Below are 26,064 nucleotides of genomic sequence, written 5' to 3'. Positions count from 1 at the left end.
CTACACATGACTCCATCCTTCTTATGAAAAATTGCTCTCACCAAATTCGTCGCAGGCTATTCAGCCATGCGGTTGCCAACGTCACATACCAAGACGTGACATTTACACCTCGTACCCGAATGAGACGGAGATAATGACTGCTATCAGAGCATTAAAAAACAACAAAACTCCTGGGCCGGATAACTTCAACCCAGAACTCCTAAAAGCTGATCTTCAGACGACTGCGCGGATACTGTTTCCTCTACTTAAAGATATTTGAGCCTCAGAAAAGATACCAGACGAGTTGAAAGAAGGTGTTATTATTCTTCTTCCGAAGAAGGGAAATTTATCGGAATGTAAAAATTGGAGAGGAATAACACCACTAAATGTGGTGAAGAAAATAATAACGCACATAATTCACATATGGTTATCTGATTCGCTGAAGCATGGGCTATGTAAAGAACAAGCTGGTTTCAGACCCCATTGGTCATGTGTCGATCACATCAACACCCTACGAGTGATTGCAGAGCAGTCGGTAGAGTCTTGAACTCCTCTCTATCTTTGCTTTATCGATTTTGAGAATGATTTTTGACACGATTTGGAGAGCCCTAGTATGCAAAGGAGTTCCGGAAAAACTGACTAACCTAATAAAACAGCTTTACTCAGAAGCTAGTTGTTGAGTAAGGTGTGGAAATATTTTAAATAGTGGAATCAAAGCCAGGACTGGTGTCTCCCATTTTATTCCATTTGGTATTGGATTTGGTGATGCGTCAAGCGTGTGCGACTAACAGAGAAATATCTTGGGGTTTAAGCGGTTGACTAGAAGATTTGGACTATGCGGATGATATCTGTATGTTGTCTCATAAATATTCGCGCATATCCTTGAAACTTGAAGCTGTTAGTGATCTCGTCGCAGAAACTGGACTTAAAAATAATATAGCGATGAAAAAAACTCATGTGCATCAACACAACCGAAACGCCAAACCTACAGATCGCTGGAACATGTCTCGAAGAAGTAGACGAGTTTTGCTATTTAGGTAGCATTATAAATAAAAATTGTGGATCAGCAGCCGATATTCGAAATCGTATATCCAAAGGTCGCGCTGTCTTCGGAATGTCAGCGACAATCGCCTTTTTGATTTGTGGCTTTAGTCGCGGTATATAAAATTCCTGTCGGACCATTTGTTGCATCAAGCGATGCTTACCATGTAATGTAAGCTGGTGGAGGTATATTAGAAATAAATAAGTGAAACAGGATTTCTCAATGATGGGATGTCGTTCATTCTAACTAAGGCTGGAATTCGCTAATCTACCATTTGCCCGTATTAATCTCTTAGCGTCCAAAAATGGATTTAGGATGAGAGAAGCTTCCCCTTTCGAGAGGTCGTTTTTCGAGCAACTTTAATTTCTCTCGACTGAAATAGCGAGCTTGGGTATTGTGATAAGACCGATCTTGGCATGTTGCAAGTCGGAATGCGTTAGTTGTATATAAGGATCATTTGGTATTCCTTTAATTTTTTGTTTAAGCCTTTATGTAAATTTAAACGAGTAAGCGATTACTCTTAATGCTCTCGGGAATGATGAAAGTCGGTGTAGAATATCATCCGTATCTGGAGTGATATGAAACTTTTGAATGTTCCGACTTTCAGGAGGTTCTACATTCCGAGCGGGAGACTTTGACCAGAATTCTTCTGATTCTGTTAGCCACGTAGAACCGTTCTACCAGAGCGTAGTGTTGGTGAGGTGAAGTGGTATGCAACCTCTTGTCCCAAGATCCGCTAGGTTATCTGTACTTGCCACATGTTGCCAGTTTGCTGGGGCAACTATGGCTAATATTTGAGATATACGGTTAGATACGTTGGTCTTCCAGGTATAGGGTAGTTTTTCTAACCATGCTAAGACTATTTCTGAATCTGAGCAAAGATACGTTTTGTGATTGGTTAATTTAAGATGGCTTTGGACAACTGAAACTAGTTTTGCTAACAGAAAAGCATCATTCAGTTCGAGCCGTAGCAGGCTTAGTGTCTTCAAGGGTGCAACTTTGGCTTTTGCTTCCAAAATATATGAATATATTTTGTTATCATACTGAGTGCGTACGTAATTTGTTGCGCAATAGGTCTTTTCAGACGCATCACAGAAACCATGTATTTCTACATTTTGAATAGGTACGAAATGGGTAACATCGAAGAGTTCTAATTTCCGAAATAGTATGTAAGTTGTTAGCAAAATTAACCAATTTTGTTAAACGCACAGGTTTTACCTGCTCATCCCATTCAATGTTTTAGTTTATACGTTAAGTAGAAACCTTGTAGTTTAGTAAAACAAATAATTTATAGCTCGACCTCCCCCGACACTATAACAAAAACACTCATTTCTAAAAACTTAAACAATTTTTTTTAGTTTTTTTGATGACTCATTGTTTTTCCGAAAAAAAGATCAAAATAATACATTAGCTGAATTAATCTTTATATTATTAATATTAAATAAATACCATGTTGTCCAGAAACCATAAAAAATATTTTCCAGAATTCACTTCACGCAATTTCGATAACAATCGGTTTATTGTAGTACAGTTACTTAGGTACTAAAAAAAATCAATTTTGAGTAGCATCGCTGGAGTTTGTAATTCTCACTTTTGTCCAGTTTTTAAAGGAAAATGCACCTATGTGCACTGATAAACAATTAGTCACTGTCGAGTATAATTTCTGAAATTCCTGGCTGATTTCTTGTTGAATTTTTGATAAATTCATTAAAATGTTTATTTGGTTATCTACCAATATTTTTTTCATTTTCATATCTTTCGACCAGTGCTTCCCAAGCCAGATTAAAATTTTCGTCATTTAATGCGAATCGCTTGACGATACTGCCTGCTTCCCGGAAGTGAACATGTCCCGGAAGGACGGCCATCGATCATACCCACCATCAAAAACTTCAGTATCACACGCTGGTACTTTTAAAAATATTCCTTTATCTAGGTCTTCTTTTGGAGTTATGACTTGTCTCGGAGGCAAGGTAGCGGCTGTACATGGTCTTAATAAATTTATTTGATCTAAGATCATCGCCTTTGTCGCTTCGTACTGAACGAGACAGTTTTCATATTTGGCTGACGCCGAAGCGTTCATGTTTTTTGGGAGTTCAGCGTCGTCAATATCTAGTACTGTATCGTACGCTGCCAGAAGGCGTGCCCATATGCTATCTATACTTTGAATTTTTAAGTTTAAATGAATGAATGATGAATCTTGAAATTGAATTATCTTTTGATCTTTTGATCTTTTTTGTTTTTCACTCTCTTTTGAGCAAGTGTGCCTTGCTGTTTATCATCATCAGCCATTTTAAAACCGATTCAGTATTGTCACTAAAAGTTAAAGCTGAAAATCTTGTACAGTATCGGATAAAGCATCACTCTCAGTGATGAATCTTGAAATTAAATTATCTTTTGATCTTTTTTATTTTTCACTCTGTTTTGAGCAGGTGTGCCTTGCTGTTTATCATCATCAGCCATTTTTGGAATTTCTAATAAATGAGGCGTTTTTGGTTTAACCTCTTTTGATTTCTCCGATTGCATTTAAATTGTGCTTGATTTGAAGATTTTAGCTTGAAAATGTTTCGTATGAAATAGTATAATTGAAAATTTGCTCTCGTCAGAAAATGTAGTTAACTCAATTTTTTTTTTTGTTAGAAAAAAAAATAATTGCCAGAAATTTATATTATAAAATTTATTATTTTCAGATCACAAATTTTGTTTGCGTATATTTTTAACTTAAATTTTCCGATCGCTTATTCACCGCAAAAACATATTAAATTTTTATTTTAATAAATATACAACATATAATGATTTGCTAATAGCCCATAAATATGTGTATGAAAACGCGGAAAAAATGGTAATAAATAATATATATGTGTGTTTATATATTTGTGTAAATATGTATAGTATATGTGTAAATATTAAACTATGTACATAAAAATGTATGTTATAAAATAATTAATATTATTGTGAGGAGAGAATAAGGGAAATGACATGAGCAAAAAAGTATATATCGTCACCTGAAATACAAAATAACGTAACAACATTTTGGGAAATGAATGAAACATGAAATAAAATGGAACATGAGTGAAACAAAATTTTAATATTGGTTAAAACTGGTTTATATCTCACCGCAGAACCTGAAAATGTTGAGCATAATTTGAAGTAGTGAAGCGTAATCAATAAGACTCTCAATTTCGAATTTTTTGATGATACGTTATTTTGCATTTCAGGTGACGATGTGTATGTATGTCGCGCGGGACCGGCACATCGGTACATATGTACATAAATGTATTTTTTTTATTATTTCTTTATTTTTTTATTTACCTACCTTTGCTTGAACGTTATAAGCGATCCAGCTTGTTGCTTTATAGCTCAAGGGGAATCGCTGGAAAATTCGCAATAATTGTCTTCTGAAAATTGTTTTTCTAATTTTGGTGGTGTGTTTGGAGACATGAATTGACCATCCAGGCAGGTAGTTTAATGTCAGTACATTGTTATAGCTTTACGTTAATTTAATTTATGTGGGTACGATATGGTTATATATGCATATAGTTATGTACGTATATTAAATCCGGCTCGACGGACCATTTGTTCACACGTGACACTAGTAAACTTACTCGCACTAGCAATGAAAGTCTGAAAATAAATTGGAACTCAAAAATATTTTCAATATAAAATGTTTATTAAATTCTAAATCATCGCTTTTCACAAGAAACACAGCTGTCGAATTTGGAATTTACAAAGGTCACTATTTTAAACCTCCTGGTTTCCGAATAAAAAAACCTTTTGCAAAATGCGGTTTTTTACGGCTGAACAAAAATGATAGATGCGGGTGTTGTGGTAGAACGTCTTGCTTCACGGATGAAACGAAAAGAAGAAAAGTTTTTGATTGTTTTGTTGGTGAATTTGTGGGTTGATCGTTGGTGATGGTGTGTTGGGTGTGTTGTATGATGTTGTGTAGGATGAGCGATGTTATGTGCTGTATTGGGTGGTTTTTTTTTTTTATTTTATGGCGAGATGTAAAATAATCATCAAAAGACACTGTTGCCCTTACAACAGTAGTGTGGGACTTTAACACATAAAAAAACATCTCAATAACGACACATAGCTTTGGTGAAATGCCCTGCGGAACCACCGATTAAGTATTACATCGCAGAGCAAGCTAAGCCTATTGACTATAACATCTCAGGGATTTTCAACTGGTTTTGGCTGTTTGCCTCGCTATATCGCATTCGTTCTAGTCTTCGCTGCTCTTGAATAACCTTAGCGGCCCAGTGCTTAACATGGTTCCACACCTGCTTTGATCGCAGCATGTGTGGCACTATGTTATCTGGCATTATTCTTTCAGAAATTTCCGTTTCGAAAAATGTCCTATCCTCCTCATATTTTGGGCAATGAAAAAAGATATGTTCGGCATTTTCTTTTCCATAACCACAAGATGAGCATATTTCTACCTCATCATGGCCATATTTGTGGAGGTATTCCCTAAAACAGCCATGATCACTCAATAGCTGCGTCAAGTAAAAATCAACGCCACCATGCTTTCTGCTAACCCAGGTCTCTACATTTGCAATCAACCTGTGCGTCCATCGTCCTTTGGGCGCTGAGTCCCACATAGATTGCCATTCTTTCAGACTCTGCTGTCTTTCTTCCTCGCGCTCTCTAGCTGTTAGGGGCCCCCCGCTACTTTTGCTTTTACTGTACACTCTCTCTAACTCACTAGCCATTATTTCAGGTGGCATTATGCCTGCAATCACTCCTGCGGCTTCGTGAGACACCGTACGGTAGGCGCTGGCAACTCTAAGCGCACTTAACCGAAACAAGGACCTTACAGGTTTCGCATACGTTTTTGTTTTAGAGCATTAGCCCACACTGCAATGCTGCCATACATGACTATTGACTGAGTCACTTTTGCCAGTAATAGCCTTCGGCTCTGACTTGGCCCGCCTGTATTAGCCATTATTCGACTTAAAGCCGCGTTAACTCGCGCCGCTTTTTCACAAGCCTTCTCTATGTTTGTTTTATAGTTCATCCTCGTATCAATTATTACGCCTAAGTATTTTAGGAATGACTGTGACGCTATTTTATGCCCGTCAATATCCAAGGTGACGACCTCCACTTTCTTCCTGCTAGATATGAGCACTGCTTCAGTTTTCTGTCCTGCCAGTTGAAGCTTCGCTGTTGTTAACCATCTCTTTATTTTTTGTGCAATATTGTTGCATAAGTCCTCGATTTGGTGCAGTTCTTTTGCCACGATTGTCACCGCTATATCATCCGCATACCCTATTATTTCCACTTCTTTCGGTGTTGGAAGTCGAAGGATTCCATCATAGAGGATGTTCCATAGGAGTGGGCCTAGCACTGATCCTTGTGGTCCTCCACCAGTAACTGCATACCGCTTTACCCCTTCATCCGTATCATACAACAATACTCGGTTCGAGAGGTAGCTATTTATGATCCGCAGAAGAAACGTTGGCGCTTTAAGAGCCTCTAGTGCTTTCACTATGTGGGCCCAACTAGCGGTTGGGTGGTGTGTAGTGATGTGTGTTGCTTGTTGTACAGGAGATGTGATGAATTTGTTGTGATGTATGTGTGATGTGTCGTGTAGGCGCAGGTTGTCATGTGAACAACAGGAGATATTTCGTTTAGCCCTCGTTAACCACCAGACCCATTTGCTTCGCTTCCTTATCCGTTCTGGAGAAAGCAGAACTAACGGCGCGGTTGTTAAGGCCAATGATATCAATATCATTAGCGTACGCCAGGAGCTGAACACTCTTATAGAAGATGGTACCTTCTCTGGTAAGTTCTGCAGCTAGAATTATTTTCTCCAAAGAAGGTTCAGGAAGTCACACAAAACGGCTCGGAGAGGTCCTTCTCGATCCTGATAGAGCTTTTGGTGTTGCGCAACGTCAGTTTAAATAGCCGTATTAGTTTTGCGGGGATATCAAATTCAGACATCGCGGCATGAAGACAGTTCCTTTCGGTGCTGTCAAAGGCAGCTTTGAAATCGACGAAGATTGGGGCGTGTCGATTCTCTTTTCACGGGTCTTTTCCTAGATTTTTACTGAATATTTGGACTGTTGTTGACTCTCCAAGTCTAAAGCCACACTGATAAGGTCCAATCAGCTTGCAGACGGTGGGCTTTAATCTTTCACACAATGCACTCAATAGAACCTTATACGCGATGTAGAGGAGGTAGTTGGCGCAGATTGAGGGATCTCCCTTCTTGTGGATTGGACATGGTACACTTAAATTCCAATCGTCGGGCATGCTTCCGTCCGTTTATATTCTACAAAGAAGCTGATTCTTCACCGCCGTTTTTGTAATGTTCAGCAGGCAACCCATCGGCCCTCCCCCACTTTGTTGTTCTTCAGGCGGGTAGTTGCTATTCGAACTTCTTTATGCTCGGGCAATGGAACGTCTGTTCCATCGTCATCGATTGAGAAATCGGGTTCGCCTTCTCCTGGTGTTATACTTTCACTACCATTCATCAGGCTGCAGAAGTGTTCCTTCCATAATTTTAGTATGCTCTGAGCATCAGTCACCAGATCACCTCTGGCATTTCAGGTGTATGCTCCGATCTTGAAACCTCTTCATACTAACGCACTTGGGCCTCTTTCTTTTTCTGTCTGCAATTGCGTCTCGCTTCCCTCTTCAACTCTCGATATCTATCCCATCCCGCACGTGTTGTGGTCGATCGTCCGCTGCGGCACGGCACTCCTCGTCGTACCAGCTGTTCTTTTGCATTTTCCTAAAACCAATGGTTTCGGTTGCAGCAGTGGCGTAGCTACAACTTCGGGCGACCGGGACCAAGGATGTTCTGCTGCCCCCCTTTATCTACCTACCTAAATTTTTTTTACAAAATATCTTCGATAATAAGTATATAAAATTTAGGAACTAGAAGCCACGCAAATTCTGAAGTTCTCACAATACGGTTTTTGAGGAAATTGATAGTAAATTTACAAGACATCTTATTAAAAGCCATAGAAATAATCCATTTTCGCCCTATATCTGGTACACTGTTGACACAATTTGCAGGATTTTTTGCCCGAATTGGAGTTTTTAAATACCTTTTTTGTAAATTTGGAGAAATAAAAGTATTTGTTACATTCAAAGCATAGGGTAACTGTGAGAGTGACACGTCACTAGACAAAGCTAGAAAAGTGCATTTTTAAGTTCTATCACTATTTTTAAGAAAGACATAATCCAAAGATATGAGATAAATTCAAAGACTGAAGAGTATTCGAGTAAAAATTAATATTTTTCATTGCTATTCAGATTATTACATTGTGAGTGTACAACTCTTTATCTTTTATAATAAATTTTGTAAAAAAAATTTGTTGAAGTACTTTTCTGTATATTAAAACACAGCGAAGATCGTTTTGCCGCCCCCAAGACGTTGCGCAATGGGCGATATCAGCGATATGTTGAAGAACCTCGCTTTAATGCGGATTGTGGCTAGACGTTCATTCACCGGAGTGAATGATAGTACTCGGCAACGGAGTCTCTCTCCCACCACGAATCCCACACCAAATTTGCGCTCCTTTATATGGCCACTCCTTGTCCCGTCCATCGCATTTCTTGGACGGCGGTGATATCAGCTTTCACTCTCACAAGGCTTGTTGTTCTTTTTCATTGGGTGGGTTTTTTTACGTGGCGCAAAAGCTGCGGAGAGGATGTTTCGGCTTCTCACTTTAAAAAAGGATGTTCTTAGGCTACCTAGAGGATACTCGGTCAAAGACCGGAAGTCGTGAGCTACTTGAGCCATATGTAAAAGAATCGTTTCTGGCCAGTCCCAAGTGAATGGCGATCAGAGAACTTTCCTCACTTGCGTGAACTACATGACTGCATCCTCCAGTGTAAAATGTGTTAACTGCAGTAAAATAGCTATTTGAAATGTTGCAATTTTTGGAATTTTCGATTTGCGTTTGCAGTACCTAAAAGACTATATATTTTTTAATCAGGAGAACAGTAATTTAAGATCGCGGGGTCAAAGATATCGGAATTTTGCCTTGTTTACAATCACTGTGAATGTTTCCTTTACGATTCCGCCGACTGGCTTTTAATTTGGCTAAACTTTAGAATAGAAAACCTCTAATTCTGGCTTAAAATGTAACCAGCTAATAGTGGAGGTTCCCTAGATTAAGAATATATCTATATATAGCCGCCGCAAACTTATAGTTTATATAATAACTGCATTTAAAGTTTATAAATTTAACAATTTGAAGTACGAAAATTGCTGAAAACACAAAAGAGGCGACAGACTTCAAGCGACATCTATCAAATATTAAAATACGCACGTTCTTATGGACACATGGCTAGCTTGAGCTACTGTGGGGGTCGGCAGGTGGCAGATAGCTGAGCGGCCTCCAGATATGCAGGTTAGCTGCGAATATTGAATAAGCAGTCCCCGACCAAAGCAGCAGAGATGGAGGGTGCAGCCTTATTTGCTTAATGAAGTTTCTGTGGTGGAGTAAATCGATGCCGCCCATAAATTAGTGTCAAATCAACAAAATCCCGGAAGCGTCTGATTCAGAGATAAAACTAAAAGTATGAGCAAATGTGCAGAATTTGATCCCTTTAGACGAGCACCAAAGTTAACACCTGTTGGAAATCTCCACCCGCACTGCAAAATGAAATTTTGACACAGCGGGGAAAAAATTAAAGTGTGCGAGATCATATGCTCGAACTGGGAGAGAAAATAAATAAGTTAGTAAATATAATGAGTCACCCACAGCGCTCTATAAATAACCTCATGTGGGAACTCCTTAGCAGTATCGCGAAGCTGCATGCGTGCGCATAAAGGCACTACACTCTGCTCAAAAATCCCAGTCCACAAAATCCGGTACTACTGAGTGCTGTAGAAGCCACACCGAAAAGGTTACGTGATAACAGGCAAGCAAGTCAAAAGACTCCATCAAAGAAGGCCAAAAGGTCGAATGAGAAGAAATGCCAACAGAATGAGACAAAATGGAGAGGACAGGCGAAAGTCCGATTAAAATAATGCGGAAAGAAACTCCGAGGGATAAAGCTTGGGTTTCGGTAAAGCACGAAACCCCTAAAAGTAAGAAGGCGAAGAAAAAGTCATAGCAAAAACTGGAGACATGTCTTACAGTGAAATACTGAGAGCGGTAAAAAAGGAGAGGAGCCTAAGCAGCTTGGGGAAAATGTTTCTCGAATAAGAAAGACTGCAAAGGAAGAGATCCTTCTTGAGCTAAGAAGAGCCCAAACAGGAAGTACATACGAATACCGAGATGAAATAGACAGGGTATTAAGAGATCAAGCCCAGATAAGAGCCCTATTGTTTTTGGTTACGAAACATTTTTCTTGGATCCCACAGAAGGCGCCACTATCGCTGTAGCAAATTTTTAAACTAATTAAATATTAGTTCCAGTTTGTCCCAACAGATGGTAGTGACGTCAAATTCAGTTTGTGTAATGCATTGAACTTTTGATAATATTCAGGCATACCTAAATGACAGTGTTGAGCGGAGAGTTTTTCACCATATAATGTTTACAAGGTATCCTAAATAAAGCAGCAGCTTTACGTCAAATTCTTACTCAATTTCTAAATGTAGTACTAAATAAATCGAATTAATTTATTGTAAATACTGTAGATATTTTAGAATCATTTTCACAGAATCACAACCATCTGGTCCAGTTGCTCAAAACCGTTTCAAGCAAATAGCAAAACGAGAACTATTTGATCGACATCAATCGACAATGCGCATTTTAGTGCAATTCTGGAAGCAGTCTCTAGTCACTATTTCAGACATTATAAAGTAAAGTCTCAATTCGTGACTAGTTACTATTCATAACACAGTCTATAGTCATTACTCAGAAAATATTGCCTTAAATTTGTGACCTGATAGTTAGCGCGTCACAAAACTTAAATGAACTCTTGTTTGCCATTTTGAATATACTGAATAGAAATCATCGTAGATATTAAATGATGGCACAATTCAGATTTCTTTGGCGCCGCGATTTGAAGGTACCGTTGGAAAGAGGAAGTCCTGATTAAAAAATATATCGGGTTATAGGTACCGCAAACGCTTAGTTTACGAGATATTCGACCTTAAAGTTCAAAAATTCCCAAAATTCGAACATTTCAACAAGCTATTTTACATTAAACACACTTTACTCACATGTTTCACTTCAAATTAATTAAATTAAACTATAAACTTTTAAATAAATCCACATTTTACACTTGTAAAAGTTTTTTTTACCGAAGAAATCTTTATTTTAAAAATTACATTTTACACTCGTAGTGAACACCATGTGTGTGCTAAATATTACGACGAAATGGAGCGCTGCCATGTGATAATAAGGAAATTCGCTGAAATGCCATTTTTCACAAAAATTCCTCTATACATTCATGTGCATATGTTCTTTATTTAATTTAATAAACAAATAAGTAATATTATATTATATTATATTATATTATTAATATTATTATTGTCATCTAATATACAAAACAACGTATTATTAAAAATAAATGGAAAGCGCTGACAGATATAATAACCAAAATTTAACCATTTTATAACGAAAACTCAAATTTTGTTTCTATATCAGTGCGAGATAACCAAAAAATATAACCACTTTATATTTTTTTTATTTTAACCCAGAAAGGAGTACTACGCGAAAGTACTACGGTCACCCCGGGTATTCGCTCGACCAGGGTTATTTTTTTAAAGCACGGCAGAAGGCCACCAACGCAGAAAGGAGTACTACGCGAAAGTACTTCAGTCACCCCGGTATTCGCTCGACCAGGGTTATTTCTTTAAAGCGCGGCCGAAGGCCGCCAACGCAGAAAGGAGTACTACGCGAAAGTACTTCAGTCACATAAATCACATATTACACATATACATATGTAGAAAGTATTTTTTTTTATAGTTAATATAGAAAAAATAATCACGCAAAAAAGCAAAATAAGAAAAATTGTTAAAAATCCTACATATTTTCTGTTTAAGATGTGGCAAGGCTCGTTTTCCTCATAATTGTAAACAATCTAACCTTTTCAACGATGAGTATGCTAAGTGATTTTTAAAATAATAAATTTAAGTAAAATATAGTAAAATAAAAGTAAAATGTGAACTTATTTCAATGTTAAGAGTGTATATTTATATATACAGAGTGAAAAACGTGAAAAAATTTAGTGAAACAGAGAGAAATACCATGTGTTATTAGTGCAAATTTTTGAACTTTTATTCGTGAATATTTTAAACAATAAAATTTTTTTTTAAATTATTTTTAGATATTTCTTCTCTGGAGAAGCTCTCCTATCCGCACATTCGATTTTTTTACCCCTCCGCCAAAGTAATCGGAATCGTGCCTAAATGATTTTCGATTTTTTATATTATGTAAACAACTCAAACACGAAAAAGTTAAAAATAAATCTATTTCACATAAATTTCGTTAATATTCTGAAACAAAGTCAGGATATGTTTTGATTTTTATTGGTAATTATGTTTTTTGTCTTTTCTTTTTTTTGACTATTTATTTTTATTAGCGGCCTTTACACGGTCACACATGCTCGCGAACATGGCATGATGCAAAAGTTTGACGTTTTCGTTCACACGGTCATGCATGTGTGTGAACTTCATTTTTGTTCAGCTTTCAACGAGTAAACATGGCACGCGCATTAGTGGCAGCTCTTCTGATTGAAGAAATTTGAGAAATGGAGGAAGAGGAAGAAATTGCAAAAAGTAGCAAGAAAAAACGAATTTGGGTGCAATATTGGCGTAAGAAAAGACCAACACGCTCGCATACAAATTTGTTAAAAGAACTAGAAATATCTTGCCCAAAGCCTAACAAAAATTTTCTTTGCATTCTTTTTGTTTTTGTTTTTATAGCACTCACTTTTTATTTGCCACAGTTCTGGAAAACTTTGATAGAGTTCAAAGAACTCTTTCCAAAATTACTCGTTCATGCGCGACACCATTCCTGCACACTGTCTTTTTTCCGACTGAAAAAATTCACTGCGTGCATTATGCAGCCCTTCACACGATCACACTTGTGTGACACACCAGCAGAAAAATTAAACAAGTTTAAAAACTTTGTACATGTGTGACAAGCATGTTTTTTCCCCCTTTACACGATACAACTTGGTGTGATGTCACACATGCTGTCACACATGTGTGACCGTGTAAAGGCCGCTATTCAAGTGTAAACACATCTAAATAACTAAATGCAAAAGGTGATAATGGGGCGTCTCGACAGGCAAAAATTTTTCTTATACTAACTGTATTGCTGTACACATTATTGCCAGTGGAGACTCCATATTGCTTATGGAATACAATATATGACATGCAAATTAGAACAAATAGTATGCCATATATTGAAAGCAATGAACTGTCACTTCAGCAGTTTGACAGATCACTTTTCAAATGGGCGATGTCTTAAATTTATTAAACTTATACAAGCATAAATCAGTATATGATTGCTCATATTAAATTTAATATTTTAATTGTTATATAAATATTTTGCTACAATTATTATAGTCCGAAAATATAAAATCTTTTCTTTTTCAATAACTATATTTGTAGAATAAAGTATATTTTTCCTCTTTTTATTTTCCACATAAATATTTTTCATCCATATAAAAATTTAAACAGTTCAAGAGCTCAAAACACGCGGTTCATCAGCTCGAACCTACCTACCCGAGGCCTTTTCGCAAATGATTATGTTATGATAACAAATGCCCACATACAGATTTGGCAACGGCAATGGCAATAGATTTCACAGTTAATATGCCATAAACTTAATACCATGTTCAGACCGAAAGTTTAAAAGATTAGATTATATTTAAGCATTTCATAACCCAACAGTGTTCTCACTGCCGTTAGAAAGATCGAGAAACAGCTGTTATTGTCATTCAAGAATTCACATCGCTTAATATTTATCAAAAGAAAAGATTGTCATATAGTATATTGAAATAAAAAGACGGTTTTTTTTAATATTTTCCATATAATAGAAATAATGGGTGCATTCTTTCATTTGTTAAGTCGATTTTCAGATGAAATTAGATTCATTGCTTTAAAAAAATTTGTTTGTTTACATTTTTTCCCTTTGTAGTGTCTAAATCAGCTGTGATAATGTAACAGATTTCCAGTGCTGACAAGTAGATTGAGCAAAATCAGAGTCGCACAGAGAGATTTAGCGTGGATCAGTTTCAAATCATTTCAATGAAGTGATTTGGAACTGTCATTTTTGTATGGCGAAATCTTGATAAACTTTTAAGATTAGTGGGATTATCCATCAATTCTATCAATTTTATGTTTTTTATAATGTTTAGTAATAAAGAACACAAATAAGAAACCAATGAATGGCATATCTCATTAAAAATAAAAAAAAAATTATTTATATGAACAAAATTTTTGTATTTTAATTGACATTAAAAATAAAATTATTCACAAGGTAAAGGACATATACATACATATTTGAATTAAAGTTACTAAAGTATACAATATTTGGTCTCTTATCGTTTGGTCGATTGCGGTGAGGCGGTTCGCTACCACGGTGCCCATTTCTTGTGTGTGATAAGAATCGCAATTTTGAGTGTCGTAACTAATTGTAAATTTTATGCAGATTTTATGTAATGTCTCACAAACGTTAGTAAATCTTCCACTTTTGTGGGGTGATACCTTTCCCTCTTGCCATATCCTAAAATTCTCCACCGTCTTTTTAAGATTCAAATGCTTTGTTCAACAATAATCTACAAAGAAAATTTTGTTAATGAGGATTCATAATTTGTTTTTTTTTTATACCTACGCTATTGCTACGATCTCTTATCTCCGCACTATTTTTTTATTCCCATCACTTTCACTTTAGCTCAAATAAAAAAAACAAACTTGGATATTTAATTAGCTTTTTTTAGTTTACTGAAAATTGCGCAAAAGTTTTGACAGTTCCACATCTATTTTGACCTAAAAATACGATCCAAGACAATGTGGAATTTAAAAACTATTGTGAATTGAAAATACATTACGATCCGATTGCTATCGTATGTCATAATGCCAATCACTGCATACGATTGACGTATCATGTAATTTTCTTCCGTATGTTTACCGATCCGTGCACGGATGTAACGATTCGACCCCTGTTCGTTTTCAATTGAGAGATTTTTGCGACTGTCACGTACTGAATTGCACCATCGTCTCAATCCACAAAAACTGCCTCGAATTTTAAGTATAAATTTTAAAGACTTGTGATTGTATCACAGATAACGGCAACGGCAACTGCAATAGATTATACAGTAAGTATGCCATAAACGTATAGGTCTAAATTCGTTTTCAATTGAGAGATTTTTGTGACTGTCACGTACTGAATTGCAAGATCGTCTCAAGTCACAAAAACTGTCTCTAATTTTTAAAATCAAAATTTTAAAGACTTGTGACTATATCACAGTACAGAATCACTCGGAAAGTACCAACCATCGTAAAGAGGAAGTAGAGAAACTATCAGCTGATGCAATGTAAACAAAGTCACAGCCAAGAGGTGCCAATGAACAAATGTCAAGGGGAGTCCGGGGTTGAGTTTCTATTGGCATCCAAGACGGCTGTTTTTTAACCGGAAAATGGTTGCGTTGTGTTATTTTATTAAAATTTATGGAAAAGTTGTCCAAAAAATATTGTTATAAAACTTATAAAACTTTGAATACATATTTTCATAATGTTGAGTTAGAACGAAGCGAATTTAATTGCAACCTGCGAAGAATCCATAGCACTGTAACTCTAATGATAAGTTAAGCGTCATATCTGTAACGACCACTAATATGAACATGTTGTGTTTCGTTTGTCGAAAAAGAAGAAAAAATAATGTTAGCAGCAGATAATTTCATTTACTCGAAAGGTGTAGGTACGGTAAAAATAAGGACAAAAGAATGTGGACTAGAATTGCGTGATGTTTTGTTCCTTCACTCAAAATGAATTTTTATTCCGTGAGCAAAGCTATAAAATATAAACATACAGTGTTTTTCAAAGAGTGTTATGTTGAAGTAAAAAGCTTAAAAGGGACAGCTCTACTGAGCGCAAAATTGCAAAATAACTTGTTTCTTTTTTATGCGCAAGCGAATACTTCAAAAATTATGTTAAACAATATGATGTGGCATAATCGGTATAGTCACATAAACTTTGAAAGTTTAAAACAAATCGCCGACAATAATTTGGTGCATGGACTAAATAAAAATGACATTAACACTAAAACAATTTGCATTACATGCAATAAATCAAAAATATGTGCAGTGCCTTTTCCAAAGAAGCATGAAATAGGATCTAAACAAATACTAGAACTTGTGCATACGGACGTTTGTGGTCCGATCAATGTAAAATCAGTTGGTGGCGCAAGGTATTTTCTAACTTTTATAGACGATTTTTCGCGAATGATTTTTGTATATTGTATAAAGCAAAAGAGTGAAGTTTTTGAAAGCTAAAACATTTAAAATCTGGTGGAAAACCAAACGAAGAACAAAATTAAAAAAGTTGCGTAGTGACAATGGCTGAGAGTACACAAAATAATAAGTTCAGTGAATTTTAAAGGAATGCGGAAATTGAAAGACAATTAATCCGTGCCATATACTCCACAACAAAATGGGTGGCAGAAAGGAAAGTTAATCGCACAATCGTCGAGATGGTATTAGAGCTTATTGGTACATGCTAGAGTTGGAAGAAGAATTATGGGGTGAAGCTGTTCATACAGCTGTGTATATCTCGTAATCGCGCGCCTACAAAGTTGTTAAAAATTCTCACACCGCGGCGAAGCATGGTATCATAAAAGCCGTCGGTAAAGTATCTAAGAGTTTTTGGTGCTCGAGCTTTTCGCCATGATAAAACGCATCATTGTAAATTTAGCGCAAAGCGGCAAAGAGTATGTGTTCGTCGGATACTCTGGAGGTTGCAAAAAAGCTTATCGGATTATATGATAGAGAAACGAGACGAGTGATTATTGACGACGATGTTAAGTTTATTGAAAGCAATGATACTATCGGTGTGTCCGAATGTGAAAACAGCACTCAAAACAATGGTAGATATAAAGCGACAATAATTATAAACTTTAGACAAAAAGCAAATGAGGGAAAACGATCAGGTAGAAGATTTTGTAAGCTGTAATGAAGATGAAGACGATGAAGCTGAAAAATGAAAATGAAGTAGAATATGAAGTTCATGACTCCAGAGTCACGTCGAAGGGCGTCGTGTAGGAATAAGATTTCCATCCATACAGGAAGGTTGGTCGTCCCAGAAAGGAATATCAGAGGTTGAACTATCTTCAGTACGTGGTGAAGATATAGAAACGTTACGTACAGTCAAAGAAGCATTAGGCAAGCGAATATTTCTTTGAGTGGGGAGAAATCTATGCAAGATGAATATGCGGTGATTAGTAGCCAACAACATCATTCTTCGGTAGTAAGACCTACCGAAGGGTCAAAAAGTACTGGATCAAAGTGGGTTTTTCGTATAAAACGTGATCCAGATGGAAAACATTGAAAAGTTCAAGTCAAGGTTAGTAGCAAAGGTTGTAGTCAGCAACTGGGAATTAATTATTAAACGCTCGGCCAGTAATTCGATATTAAACAATTCGTATGATACTTGCAATTCCTGTTGAGAAAGAGTTACATTTACATCAAGTGGACATCTCAAATGCATATCTTAATAGCAATATAACAGAAGAAGTTTATATGAGACAACCGGAAGGTTTTATAGATCGCAAAAATCCGAATAAGCTATTAAAACTAAATAAGGCTATTTACGGCCTACAACTGTCAGGTAGAGCGTGGAATAATACACGCGATACAGCATTAAAAACTTTAGGTTTCAATCCGTGTATCTCAAACAAGGAGGCAAAGAGTACAACTACCATACATGCCAGTATATGTTGATGACTTACTATAAGCATGTTCTAATGAAGAATAGATTAAAAATACAAAACGCGTACTAAGGTCAAAGTTTAAATTACAAAATAGCAATATATTGAAGTTCTTTCTTGGTTTCGAAATAGAACGTGAGGGTAAAACAGGTGCAATTTCTGTGTGTCAGAAAAAATATATCAGAGTGGTTGAGTGTAGTGAATTAATATGGGACAGTAAACATACCTTTCATCTTGGCTTTCAAATAAGCTGTAAAAATAAGAACTGCTGCAAGGTGGGCTTAACAAACTAGAAGTCGTTAATTGGATCTTTAATGTTTTTGGCGATTCTAACATGTCCTGATATAATGCATGCAATTAGTTTTATTGGCTCAAGAAAGTCCATGATCCTCATCTGAACATGCATATTCCATCTGTATATCTGACCAGTGACAACCGGTAGAAGGCTACGCGGATGCAGATTGGGCAAGCAACAATACAGACAGGAAGTCATACACCGGCTATTCATTCTTTCTATTGGCAGTACATTCTCTTCGGCAATCCAAGAAGCAAGATGTCGTCGCTTTAAGTAGCACTGAGGCAGAATACATTGGGTTTGTGCACAGCAGCAAAGAAGCAGTATACCTTCGTCGCTTATTGAAGGAAGTAGGTTGCAGTTCCGAAAAGCCAATTTTGTTGAAAACCGACAACATAAGCGCAATACAAATTTCGAAGAATCTTATATTTCATAAGAGAACCAAGCATATAGAGATAAAATATCATTACATTCGAGATGTGGTTGATCGTAGAGAAATAGAGTTAGAGTATGTTTCAACAAATGAAAATGTATCTGATATTTTTACTAAAAATTTGCAAAAACAAAAACATGTTAAATTTGTAGAAATGCTTGGTCTTAAATATTAACGTCTAGAAATATTTTACTTGAGAAAGAGTGTTGAAAATGTAACAAGTAATATATTTCCTAATAGGGCTTTGTCCGAAAATGTAATACGAATAAGTTATATATTCCATATGAATACACTATATTGTATATGTAACATATATAACTACTGAAACATGAAATCCATTTTGTATTATACGTCTTGAATAAACAGTTGAACTGAGAGAACTCTATACCAACATTTACCGATCCGTGCACGGATGTAACGATTCGACCCCTGTTCGTTTTCAATTGAGAGATTTTTGCGACTGTCACGTACTGAATTGCACCATCGTCTCAATCCACAAAAACTGCCTCGAATTTTAAGTATAAATTTTAAAGACTTGTGATTGTATCACAGATAACGGCAACGGTAACTGCAATAGATTATACAGTAAGTATGCCATAAACGTATAGGTCTAAATTCGTTTTCAATTGAGAGATTTTTGTGACTGTCACGTACTGAATTGCAAGATCGTCTCAAGTCACAAAAACTGTCTCTAATTTTTAAAATCAAAATTTTAAAGACTTGTGACTATATCACAGTACAGAATCACTCGGAAAGTACCAACCATCGTAAAGAGGAAGTAGAGAAACTATCAGCTGATGCAATGTAAACAAAGTCACAGCCAAGAGGTGCCAATGAACAAATGTCAAGGGGAGTCCGGGGTTGAGTTTCTATTGGCATCCAAGACGGCTGTTTTTTAACCGGAAAATGGTTGCGTTGTGTTATTTTATTAAAATTTATGGAAAAGTTGTCCAAAAAATATTGGTTATTTATAAAACTTTAATATATTTTCATAATGTTGGAGAGAACGAAGCAATTTAATTGCAACCCTGCGAAGAATCCATAGCACTGTAACTTAAGTTAAGCGTCATATCTGTAACTAATACCACTCACTTCCGTTAAATTGAATAAAATAAACGCAAATTAATTTCTTATTTTCTTTATTGGTTTTTTTAAAGTAACTTATAACTCTTGCTTATAACTTATAACTCATAACTGCCCTATTTATCTCTTAATTTTAGTTCTTATAGTATTATAATGCTGATCATGCAAAAAGGATGGCTGTGGCATTTCTTGCTGCGTGATCAAGTTCTTCTTGTAATTGTATTCCAATAGATTTTATGATGACTTTGCAAATTTGCTATTGTTGATTTTAATTTTCTTTGTTTACGTTAATTCTATTTGTTATGATAGGCGGTTGGCTTGATCCTATAGATGAATGTGGTGTCGACTTACATCACATAAGTATGTGTCTACTAGAGATGAATGGGATAGGGGTTTATTTTAGTGGGTTTGGGTTGCATTAACTACCCCCTTGTTAAAAAAAGAAACGTCCTCGTTTCGGCTTAGGATGTTAATTCATCAATTTTGTGATAGATTCAAGCATATTGGCATTACCTTCTTCAATTTTCCGTTTTTTATATTTTTTAATTTTTTGCCGGATTTTGATAATTACATAAATCAAAGCAATAATTATTGCCAAAAATAAGAGTGCCCAAAGAGTTGGGTGAGATTTAATTTCTTCTTGGCCCATATTTAAAAGGTTTGTATTTTTAAATTTTAAAGCTACTTATATTTTCTGATTCAAGATATTCGAGGACATCAACCCGACTAGGCTGATTTGATTTAATATAGTTCCAAATTATGCTAATTGGATTTTCATAAATTTTGTTGTCAATTACTATGGTGTTATTGAAGGTTACTAAATATGTACCATCGAGGTCGATGTTATCAACTTTGTGTTTTCCTGATATTAAGATTATGCCATCTGTGATTGTAAAATTATTGTGTTCATGACTTACAATATCTTTAATTTCTTTTATATTCAATATTGTTGGGTTAAAAATTCCGACTTTTCCTAATACAATAGTTTAGAGAGTATTTTCTAGATCTGTTAGTATTAATTTATTTCTGTGTTGCATTATGTTAATTAAGGTTGAACTATTCTCTATTTTACTGACAATATTTGTTAATTGTGTGATTTTCTCCCCGTCGTAATTTCTAATTGTGATATCAGTCGTTCTATTTGGTCCATTTCTAAGTCCGTGTTGAATTTATTATAATAAACCGTATCACTAGTCTTGATTTTTATAAAGTTTGATCTATGCGATTTCTTAATTAGTTTTGTTTTTGTGTCATATAGAATTTCTTTATAACATGTCAAATTTGTTATGTGAAATATGTCTCCCCAGTCAGTGTAAGTCGCGGCTGGTCCAATTTCTATTAGGACATAATCGTCTCTCGTATAGTCAGTAATTTCGCATTGAGTGAATGGTATCAAAAGGATGGCACAATTCCGATTTCTTTGGCGCCGCGATTTGAAGGTACCGTTGGAAAGAGGAAGATTAAAAAATATATGAGGTTATAGGTACCGCAAACGCTTAGTTTAGGAGATATTCGACCTTAAAGTTCAAAAATTCGCAAAATTCGAACATTTCAAGAAGCTATTTCACCACGTTAAACACACTTTATTCACATTTTTCTCTTCAAATTAATTAAATTACACTATAATCTTTTAAATAAATCCACATTTTATTTTATTTTAAAAATTACATTTTACACTCTTTTGAACCTCATTTGTTTACCAAAAATTACGAAGAAATGGAGCGCTGCCATGTGATTACAAGGCAATTCGCTGAAATTCCTCTTTTTCGCAAAAATTCCTCTATTCATGCATATGGATATTTTCTTTTTTAAATTTATTAAGCAAATAAGTAATATTATATACATGTATTAGTAATATTATATAATAATATTATATACATTTGTATAAGTAATATTATATAATAATATTACGTAATAAAGTGTAAGGTGTACAGTACAGTACAGTACGAAAACTCAAATTTTGTTTCAATATGAGTGCATGATAACCGAAAAATATAACCACTCATATCCGAAACTCATATTTTAAATATAATAATATATATATCGTCACTTAAAATACAAACCAGTGTATCATAAAAAATAAATGGAAATCGCTGACAGATATAATAACCAAAATGTATCAATTTTATAACGAAAATTTAAATTTTGTTTGAATATTGGATATAAAGTGGCTATATTTTTTAGTTATCATGCACTCATATTGAAACAAAATTTGAGTTTTGGATATAAAGTAGTTATATTTTTTGGTTATTATATCTGTCAGCGATTTCCATTTATTTTTTATGATACATTGGTTTGTATTTTAGGGGACGATATATATATTATTATATTTAAAATATGAGTTTTGGATATAAAGTAGTTATATTTTTTGGTTATTATATCTGTCAGCAAAAAGTTAATATGTTTTTTATTTTTAACGCAGAAAGAAGTACTACGCGAAAGTACTACAGTCACCCCGGGTATTCGCTCGGCCAGGGTTATTTTTTTAGAGCGCGGCCGAAGGCCGCCAATGCATAAAGGAGTACTTCGCGAAAGTACTTCAGTCAACCCGGGATTTCGCTCTACCAGGGTTATTTTTTTAGAGCGCGGCCGAAGGCCGCCAATGCATAAAGGAGTGCTACGCGATAGTACTTCAGTCACCCCGGGTATTCGCTCGGCCAGGGTTATTTTTTTAGAGCGCGGCCGAAGGCCGCCAACGCAGAAAGAAGTACTACGCGAAAGTACTACAGTCACCCCGGGTATTCGCTCGGCCAGGGTTATTTTTTTAGAGCGCGGCCGAAGGCCGCCAATGCATAAAGGAGTACTTCGCGAAAGTACTTCAGTCACATAAATTGCGTATTACACATATACTTATGTAGAAAGTATTTTTTTATGGTTAATATAGAAAAAAGAATCACGCGATAAAACAAACAAAGAAAAATTGTTAAAAATTCTACATATTTACTGTTTAAGATGTGGCAAGGCTCGTTTTCCTCATAATTGTAAACAATCTAACCTTTTCAACGATGAGTGTGCTAAGTGATTTTTAAATTACAAAATATAGCTTAAAAATTGAAAAATAAATGTGAAATGTGAGCTTATTTCAAAGCTTAGAGCGTGTATTTAAATATACAAAGTAAAAAATGTGAAAAAATTTTGTGAAACATAGAGAAATATTATGTTTTCTTAGTGCAAATTTTTGAACTTTTAATCGTGAATATTTTAAAAAATATTAGTATTTTTTACATTATTTTTAGATATTCCTCCTCTGGAGGAGCTCCCCTATCCGTAGATACCCCATTTATACGGAAATTCGTTTTTTTACCCCTCCGCCAAAGTAATCGGAATCGTGCCAAAAGGATAATTATCGATGTAAGAATCATTTTCTGTAATTAATTTTATAATTTTATCTATATTATCTTTATGAACTATTCTTGACTTGCTATATATTTTTACAGTATTACCTAAATCTTCTTTTACCCTTTGTTTTTTGTATTTTGGTTGCAACTTATTTCTTTCTCCTATTATTTTTTCATATATAACGTGATTCTTTTTATATGTTTTTATTATTCTAGTCTTATTATTTCTTTCTATCATTTTTTCCTGTGCGTTGCTTAGCTTTAATGGTATTTCATTGTGTGTGATTTTATTAAGATATATATCTATAGGTTTTTTATCAGTTACGGAATGGATTAATTTATTGTTTTGTTGTGCAGCCCTGTAGATACTTTCTAAATCGCTAATTAAATGGTATTCCTGTTGGATACAACGTGATAGTTCTATTAGGGTTGAATGTACTCTTTCAACTTGACCATTTGTGGTACTATGTTTCGGGGTGCAATAATAAACTTCGATGTTCATTCTCTGCATTAAAGATTTGAATTGAATTGAAGAGAAACCTGGTTCATTATCGCAGGTAATGTGTTTTGTCTCGGGAAAACTTTGAAGTATGTCGAGGACCTTTTGATCTAGGTCTATTCTGTCATATATGTGTTTGATTATTAAGTATTTGGCATAAGCATCTACTGCTGTTAAGAACTTTAATTTCTGTGCAAAAAATATGTCTATATGAATTTGTTCTCCTTCTCTTTCTGGTATAGGGGCTTCACTGATTGGCACTCTTTGAGGGTGGCAATTGTATTTGTTTTTGTTACATATGTTACAATTTCGAACATATTCCTTAAATTGTTTGGTCATGTCTGGCCAATAATATAGTTTAAATATTTGTTTAAAGTTTTCTCTAAAATTTCTATGTGCTCGATTGTGTGTTTCCTCGACAATCATGTTTTGATCTTCTGTGTTAGTTATGTCCGTTGGGAAGTTTTTAGTATAAAGAAATTTAGTCTTGAATGTTTCTAATAATTTGGATTTCATTTCGTACAAATCTTCTACGGTGCAATGTATACCTGTAACCACATTTGGTTTCAAAAATTCTTTAAGTATATTTATCAAATTGTCGACTGTATCATAATCTATAATGTGCCGTGTTTTTCCGAAATTTGTAATTGATTCATGTATTGTGAATCTAGCTTTACTCAGTAATATCTGTTGCGAATATTGGGCTATGTTCGTAAATGCATCATGGTGCGCATCATGACGATTGCATAACAAACAGAACGTTCAGAAATGCAATATTGCAACACTGCAATAATCAAGCGTTCAAAAAAGCAACACTTCTATCAACTGTCATACATAATTTCTATCAAAAAATTTTTTACTGCATTTAACTACGATGTCTGACGAAAAGTAAGTGCAAAACTGTTTTATTTTAATTTTTGTATTGGAATTTAGTTAAATTATGTTAATAATAATTGTATAAATTATTATTTTTAAATTTTTAGTGAAAATCTCAGTAAAGCGGAGACGCAGTTATTGCTGAGAGTACGGTTGAATATGTCCTCGGGAAACGACTTTATTGTTTTAATAAATGATTTGTTTTTAGGTATTTTTCTTTTTAAAGACAAACATTTGTACCTACAATTTTTTCTTTTTGACTTCAATACCCTTCTTTTTCTTAAATTTAAAGAAAATCTATCATTTCTTTGCTCACACATTTCGTCAGTGTTAGATTCAGCAAAATTTCCATTTTAGTACTATACGCGTTCAAAAATGCAAACAAATGTATCTGCAAATTGTCAAAAATTGTATAAGAAGTATCAAACGTCAAACTTGCAGTGTTGCTACTGTTGCTTATGCTGCAAGTCATGATGCATTTACGAACATAGCCTTGATTTAGTGGTCGGGTTGTTTCTGCTATATTTATATTGTCGCTACATTCTGCTGAATGTTGAGTGCTGTTACTTGAAATGTCTGATATATTGTGAAAGTATTGTCGTGAAATAGCGTCTGCTACAACGTTAGTTTTTCCCTTTTTGTATATGATTTTTGGAGAATATTCTTCGATTAATGCATGCCATCGCTTCATTTTAGCATTAGGATTACGGGTAAAAACTGCAATTGTTAAAGGTTGATGATCCGTGTGGATTTCTAGGTTTGTAACGCCATAAAGGTAATTCCTTAAAGTGTTTAAAGCAAATACGATAGCATATAACTCTTTCTCATTTGTTGCATAATTTCAGTGTTATTTAATGTCTTTGATATGAACGTGATTGGTTTATCTTTTTGGGACAGAACTCCTCCGACTGCAACATTTGATGCGTCAGTAGTTAAAATAAATTTTTTTGTATATGTAGTCTGGTTGTGCCAGTTCAATTTGGTTTGCTAATAGATTTTTGAGTTTTTCACATGCAATAACTGCTTCTTGGTCTAAATCCAGTTTTACTTTCTTTGACATATGTTGGGAAATTTTTCCATTTTCTCCTGACAAGTATCTGGTTAAGGGTTTTGTTATTAAAGCATAGTCTTGAATAAATTTCCTATAGTATCCTGTAATTCGTAAAAAACTTCGTAATTGTCGCAAACTAGATGGAATAGGGAAGTGTTTAATGCACTCAATTTTTTTTGGGTCTGTTTTAATAATTCCTTGGGCAACCATATATCCTAAAAACTCGACTTCGGTTTCATAAAATTTTAATTTTTCTAAAGATATTTTCATATTGGCATCCTTAAGTGTTTTGACTATTACCTGTAAGTGTTCTCTATGTTCTTCTATATTATTTGAATAGATTATTATGTCATCGATATATACATGACAAAACTTTCCTACATAATTGCGTAATATTTTTTTTTTTTTTTTTTTTATTTTTTTATTTTATAAAAGCTTACATAATAATACAATTATTATACAAACTTAAGAAAATACGCAGCACTAGCATCATGGGCTATCGGCCGACTGGTTATGTTATATGCGTCGAAGAAGGTCGCTGTCTTTCAAAAAGTTGTAGATTTTCGAAATGTTGTTGCTTGAGGGATCCATCAATAAAATTATTGGATCAGTATTATTGAAGTT

At 34.9% G+C, this 26,064-nt stretch overlaps 1 protein-coding gene across 4 annotated transcripts in view; it reads right to left on the bottom strand.

The window, feature by feature from the left end:
* Positions 1-13,143, bottom strand: part of LOC120779511 (tetratricopeptide repeat protein 39B-like) — a 113,695-nt gene extending 100,552 nt beyond the window's left edge. For 2 of the 4 annotated variants that reach the window (XM_040111832.1, XM_040111833.1), the window contains exons 1-2: positions 12,865-13,143; positions 4,335-4,642 (exon numbers count right to left, since the gene is read on the bottom strand). The gene's annotated coding sequence lies outside the window, so the exon portion shown is untranslated. The remainder of the gene's footprint in view (positions 1-4,334; positions 4,643-12,864) is intronic. The other 2 variants (XM_040111835.1, XM_040111838.1) reach the window with 1 other exon arrangement.
* Positions 13,144-26,064: the final 12,921 nt, after the last annotated feature.

This window comes from Bactrocera tryoni, unplaced genomic scaffold, assembly GCF_016617805.1.
Source record: "Bactrocera tryoni isolate S06 unplaced genomic scaffold, CSIRO_BtryS06_freeze2 scaffold_11, whole genome shotgun sequence".
Classification (NCBI taxonomy): domain Eukaryota; kingdom Metazoa; phylum Arthropoda; class Insecta; order Diptera; family Tephritidae; genus Bactrocera; species Bactrocera tryoni.
Note: the sequence above shows the minus strand (reverse complement) of the source record. Positions and strands in the feature narration are given on the sequence as shown.